The sequence below is a fragment of the Octopus bimaculoides genome, chromosome 30, assembly GCF_046866305.1.
Source record: "Octopus bimaculoides isolate indiv1 chromosome 30, ASM4686630v1, whole genome shotgun sequence".
NCBI lineage: Eukaryota > Metazoa > Mollusca > Cephalopoda > Octopoda > Octopodidae > Octopus > Octopus bimaculoides.
In genome coordinates this window covers 4,764,862-4,772,147 of record NC_142957.1, presented here as the reverse complement: position 1 = coordinate 4,772,147, position 7,286 = coordinate 4,764,862, and positions in this window count along the sequence as shown.

Below are 7,286 nucleotides of genomic sequence, written 5' to 3'. Positions count from 1 at the left end.
CACTATGATATTTCAGCTGGATGCTAATATTATATCAATATCATCGCGAGAGGGGTTCGAATATTTTTGGCGAAAATTAGGGCCTTATTTAGAAGAAAAAGAGATTTCCTGGAGTAGTATTGGTCGATGTTGACTTGCATAAATTTAAAGGTATGCTTAGGGCATAGAAAATTGAACCACTGGATAGCTTCAGTGGTTTCGGTCCAGTGTTTTAATGTAGATGTGGTGGAAAGTTGAGGTATTATCGATCGAGTATAATTTTGCTGATCCTCCCTATATTGGAGCTGGAGAGACGAGGGGTTCACTGAGAAGTTTACTTTGTGATCCTTTAAGCTTATACGGAGTGGACAAGGTGTGGAGGGTTTAGTCCTATCTTCAAGTCCAAGTTTAAAAATGAGATCTCCATTTTTGCAGTTGATATATATATAAATTACACACGCATATACATACACACATATATACATATACATATATACATATGAATTTGCATATATACACACACACATTCACACACACATATATATACATATTGATATATATAATATATATATTTATATATATATATATATATATACACATATATAAATGTATGTATATACATATTAATGTGTGTGTGTGTGTAAATGTTGAATAGTGTGAATGAGTGCTCAATACTGCATTCTTCTACTCTTTTACTTGTTTCAGTCATTTGACTGTGGCCATGCTGGTGCACTGCCTTATATAATATATATATATATATATATATATATATGTATGTGTGTATGTATGTATATATATGTATGTGTGTATATATATATATATATATATATATATGTATGTATAGGTAGATAGATACATACATACATGCACTCCCCCATACACACACACGATATGCACTTCTTTCTTAATAGTCTTTATTTCCTACAAGACATGACCAATGCTGCTTAACATTACAACAGCACAGAAGGAATGCGTTTACATTCTTATTTAACCCACAGTAAGTCTTTAAACTATTTAAGCACTACTTCAGTTCCTCCTGATCTAAGAGGTGTTGTGCGTAAGTAGACATCGTTCAATACAATAGTGTTTGAATGAAACAGGGTCACATGGTTCAACCAATCAAATCACTTGCTACCCTACCCAGTATTGCAAACGCCCAGTATGTAAACACTGTCAAACAACAGTAGTAAAAGTGAACATTTTCAGAGAGCTATTAGAGACAGGATTCAATTAAAAAAACACTAACGACAACATTTATTTAAAGCAAAGAAAGCTAGAATGCTTTAATAAAATAATGTTTGCACATATGTATGTGTGTTTTTAGTGGTTAATATTATATATGTACAAGCATACATATGTGCGTGTGTGTGTGTGTGTGTATACACATATACCTATATATATATATATATATATATATATGTATATATGTGTATATATATATATATATATATATATATATATATATATATATATATATATATATATATATGCATATATATACTTTTATATGTATGTATATATATATATGTATATGTATGTATATATGCATGTTTGTATGTCTATATATATATATATATGTATATATATATATATAAATGCATATGTGTGTGTGTGTGTATACATATATACATTCATGTATATATAATAAATTGAATATATTATGGGACAGAATCCTTTGCAAACTATATTTATTTGGGAAGAAAAAACAGAATCTTTGAAAATAATCTTTATGTATGTGTTTTCTTTGATGTGAGTGTATGTTTGTGCATATATATCTGTGTGTGTGTGTATATATATATATATATTCATGTATTTACACACATATATACATGCTTATAACCTGCATTTACAAAATAGTGCTCATAAAATATGTATGTGTATGTGTGAGTGTATGAAAAACATATCCACAAAGCTATTATATAACATATATACCCCACCAAACCCATATGTATATGTATATATATATATATATATATATATATATATATATATTTATATATATATATATATATATGCATATATATACATATACATACCCATCTGTGTGTCCATGTATGTATGTAATAAAAAAGTTGAATGATATATTACAGAAACATTTTCTGGAAAATCTACAACATTTATTTTAAGGCGAAGAAAAATTAGCTTCTGAAACAAAGTTTATATGCGTGTATGGCAGGGTATATGTGTGTGTATACATGTGCATGCATATAAATACTTACATATATGAATGCTGATAATTATGATGAAATATATATATATATATATATATCATCATCGTTTAACGTCCGCTTTCCATGCTAGCATGGGTTGGACGATTTGACTGAGGACTGGTGAAACCGGATGGCAACACCAGGCTCCAGTCTGATTTGGCAGAGTTTCTACAGCTGGATGCCCTTCCTAACGCCAACCACTCAGAGAGTGTAGTGGGTGCTTTTACGTGTCACCCGCACGAAAACGGCCACGCTCGAAATGGTGTCTTTTATGTGCCACCCGCACAAGCCAGTCCAGGGGCACTGGCAACGATCTCGCTCGAAAATCCTACAGGAGCCAGTCAGGCGGTACTGGCAACGGCCACGCTCAAAATGGTGCATCTCATGTGCCACCCGCACAAGAACCAGTCCAGGGGCACTGGCAACGATCTTACTTGGCTTGCCGGGTCTTCTCACGCACAGCCCATTTCCAAAGGTCTCGGTCCGTAGTCATCGCCTCGGTGAGGCCCAATGTACGAAGGTCTTGCCTCACCACCTCAGCCCAGGTCTTCCTGGGCCTACCTCTTCCACGGGTTCCCTCAACTGTTAGGGTGTGGCACTTTTTCACGCAGCTATCCTCCTCCATTCTCACCACATGTCCATACCAGCGCAATCGTCTCTCTTGCACGCCACAACTGATGCTTCTAATGTTCAGCTTTTCTCTCAAGATACTTACACTCTGACGGGTATTCACATTGACATTACACATCCAACGGAGCATACTGGCTTCATTCCTTGCGAGCTTACGTATGTCCTCAGCAGTTACAGCCCATGTTTCACTGCCATGTAGCATGGTTGTTCGTACGCATGCGTCATACAGTCTGCCTTTTACTCTGAGTGAGAGTCCCTTTGTCGCCAGCAGGGGTAAGAGCTCTCTAAACTTTGCCCAGGCTATTCTTATTCTAGCAGCTACACTTTCAGCGCACCCACCCCCACTACTAACTTGGTCGCCCAGATAGCGGAAGCTATCGACTACCTCTAGTTTTTCACCATATATATATATATATATGTATGTATGTATGTATGTGTGTGTGTGTGTGTGTGTGTGTGTGTGTGTATGTATGTATGTATGTATGTATATATATATATATATATATATATATATGTATTTCATCATAATTATCAGCATTCATATATGTAAGTATATATATATATATATATATATATATATATATATATATATGCGCAGGAGTGGCTATGTGGTAAGTAGCTTGCTTACCAACCACATAGTTCCGGGTTCAGTCCCACTGCGTGGCATCTTGGGCAAGTGTCTTCTACTATAGCCTCGGGCCGACCAAAGCCTTGTGAGTGGATTTGGTAGACGGAAACTGAAAGAAGCCCGTAGTATATATGTATATGTATATATATATATATATATATATATATGTGTGTGTGTGTGTATACGTTTGTGTTTCTGTGTTTGCCCCCCCCCCCTCCCAACATCGCTTGACAACCGTTGCTGGTGTGTTTACGTCCCCGTAATCTAGCGGTTCGGCAAAAGAGACCGATAGAATAAGTACTAGGCTTACAAAGAATAAGTCCTGGGGTCGATTTGCTCGACTAAAGGTGGTGCGCCTACATATATAATGGTATTTGATTATGCAATGATTCGCCTATATAACGAGATCCAGTTGTATTTCTTCAGGTGATATTCAATTGCTGTGCCCGTTAGTTACAGTAAGAAAACTCCTGGGATCGATTTGTTTGACTTATACCCACTGAGGTGGTGCTCTAGCATAGCCGCAGTCGGATGATTGTAACAAGTAAAAGAATAAAAGAATACAGGAATATATATATATATATATATATATATATATATATATATATATACATGGATTCATGCAAACAGAAAAAATGGCCTCTTCTGTTCTCTCTGTTTATATGTTTACACATATATGTTTTGTATATTAAACTCAAGCCGTTACATTTAATTTGTTTATCTGCATAATTGCCTCTCTATATACATATTAATGCTTTGTTTTTGCATCATAATAAAGTAGACACTCCGTCGGTTACGACGATGACGACGAGGGTTCCAGTTGATCCGATCAACGGAACAGCCTGCTCGTGAAATTAACGTGCAAGTGGCTGAGCGCTCCACAGACACGTGTACCCTTAACGTAGTTCTCGGGGGAGATACAGCGTGACACAGGGTGTGACAAGGCTGGCCCCTTTTGAAAAACAGGCACAACAGAAACAGGAAGTAAGAGTGAGAGAAATTTGTGGTGGAAGAGTACAGCAGGGATCGCCACCCCACCCCACTGCCGGAGCCTGGTGGAGCTTTTAGGTGTTTTCGCTCAATAAACACTCACAACGCCCGGTCTGGGAATCGAAACCGCGATCCTATGACCGCGAGTCCACTGCCCTAACCACTGGGCCATTGCGCCTCCACTCATAATAAAAAGAATTCGACATTAAACCGAAGGGTTACTCAATACATTTGGTAGAGTACAAACTTATCCATTAACAAGAATAGTCTTGGCAGTAATTTCGAAGTTTTGGTCAGCTAAGCCATCAACAGACTTTATATTATATGCACACACACACACACACACACACACACACACACACACACACACACATACACACGTACGCACTTTATTTTCCTTCATTACAATATTAACTAGATTCATGTACCAATCATGAAGCAAAAAGTAGAGACATAGTTCCTGTCTGTGTATGTGCGTAAGGAAGGGAGTCTGTCTGTTTCAGAAAATACCAGCATATCAGGAAGAAGACCAACTTGTAAAATAAATAGAAATGTTATCAACAGTTGCCATAAGCCCATGTCATCATGTCATCATGTCATCTCCGGTGATGTTCGGCTATTTACGTAATTCTATTGGTTTCTGACTTGTGTAAATAAATAACTAGTTGGAGAGGGTAACGTATAAGCGGGTGTATATATGCGTGTGTATGTGTGAAGATATATATGCATGTACATATATATATATATATATATAAACATGCTTAAATGTGATGAATATATGTATGAATGTGTGTATATATGCATATGTATAAGCGTGTGTGTGTATGCATGGTTATATGTATATACATATATGTATGCATTGTAATTTTTCTCAAATATACCCACACACGCACAGACACTCGCATACATACACATATACAAACATAATATATATGTGCACACACATACACACACATATATATTCACACACATATACATGCCTGTATGTGTGCATATGCATATAAGCATATAAGCGTGTTTGTGTATGCATGTATATATGTATATACATATATGTATGCATTGTAATTTTTCTCAAATATAACCACACACGCACAAACACTCGCATACATACACATATACACACACAATATACATGTACACACACTCACACATATATAGGCATGAATGTACATAGATGTGCGCATGAGCGTGGGCTTGTGTGTGTGTGTATATAAAATGTACATAAACACACACAAATCCACGTCTGCGCACGCATACACATACAGACAAGCGAAAACACATACACACACACACACACACACATATATATATATGCACGCATACTCACATGCACTCTCACTCACACACACACAAGCACGTATGCATTCATATATTTCGATATTTAAGAAGATATGCATGTTTTCGGAAACTTAGGAAGTTGAAGGGTGACAGGAAAAACAACCAGAGAATTGTGAGGAGTTGCCAGAGGAAAGAAAAAAATGGTGAAGAAAGAGTGAGGAATTGTGAGAGGGTGAGAGAAACTGACTGACTGAAAGAGAGAGAAGGGGAGAGAGGCGGGGAAACTTCTGCCTACAACACATTAAACAGACGACTCGCTGAGTTGATCAGACACTGAGATGCTGACGCTCTGAGCATGTGACACAGAAAGAAAAATAAATAGTAAGGAAATTGCTTACTGAGCAGACGTTACGCTAAGACCACACATTGGGCAACCACACACTAAGAAAGCCACATACAAAGGAGGAAAGAGACCACACATTGAGGAGACGACACAATGAAGAGAACACGCCATAAATGATGACAAAGTATGTAGGTGATACAGCGAGCAGACGACACTGGAAAGAGACCGCACAGTAAGGAGAGAATACACAGCAAGTGAGGGCACGATAACAAGATAAATGCAAAGAGAGCACATGACAATGGGAGAATATGGTAAAGACAAGACGCAGTGAGCAGACGATACAGTGAGCAGATGACACAGTGAGCAGACGACATAGTGAGCAGAAGACATAGTGAGCAGACGACATAGTGAGCAGACGACACAGTGGGCAGACGACACAGTGAGTAGACGACACAGTGAGCAGACGACATAGTGAGCAGACGACACAGTGAGCAGATGACATAGTGAGCAGACGACACAGTGAGCAGACGACACAGTGAGAAGACGACATAGATACACTAAAGAGAGGACAGTGTGCAAAGACTCACTAAGATGCGCATTCAATGAGCAGAGATCGTGATAAAGTGATGTTACACTCCTACTAAACAGATCGCAAATAGATCTGTTGCAACCAACAGACTAAAAGGGGGAAATATTTACTCTTTTACTTGTTTCAGTCATTTTACTGCGGCCATGCTGAAGCACCGCCTTTAGTCGAGAAAATCGACCCCGGGACTTATTCTTTGTAAGCCTAGTTCTTATTCTATCGGTCTCTTTTGCCGAACCGCTAAGTGACGGGGACATAAACACACCAGCATCGTTTGTCACGCAATGCTAGGGGGGCAAACACAGACACACAAACACACACACACGCACACGCACACACACATATATATATATATATATATATATATACTTTATTTAAAAGCAGCAGAAATATAACAAAAAAACCGTTACTCAGAGTAACGGTTTTTTTGTTATATTTCTGCTGCTTTTAAATAAAGCATATTACTCTACTTCTGGTATTTGAGTACTCTTTTTTCCACCTTGCTGCACATTTCATGTGCTTACTTCGGTATATATATATATATATATATATATATATATATATATATATATATGCATATATACGACGGGCTTCTTTCAGTTTCCGTCTACCAAATCCACTCACAAGGCTTTGGTCGGCCCG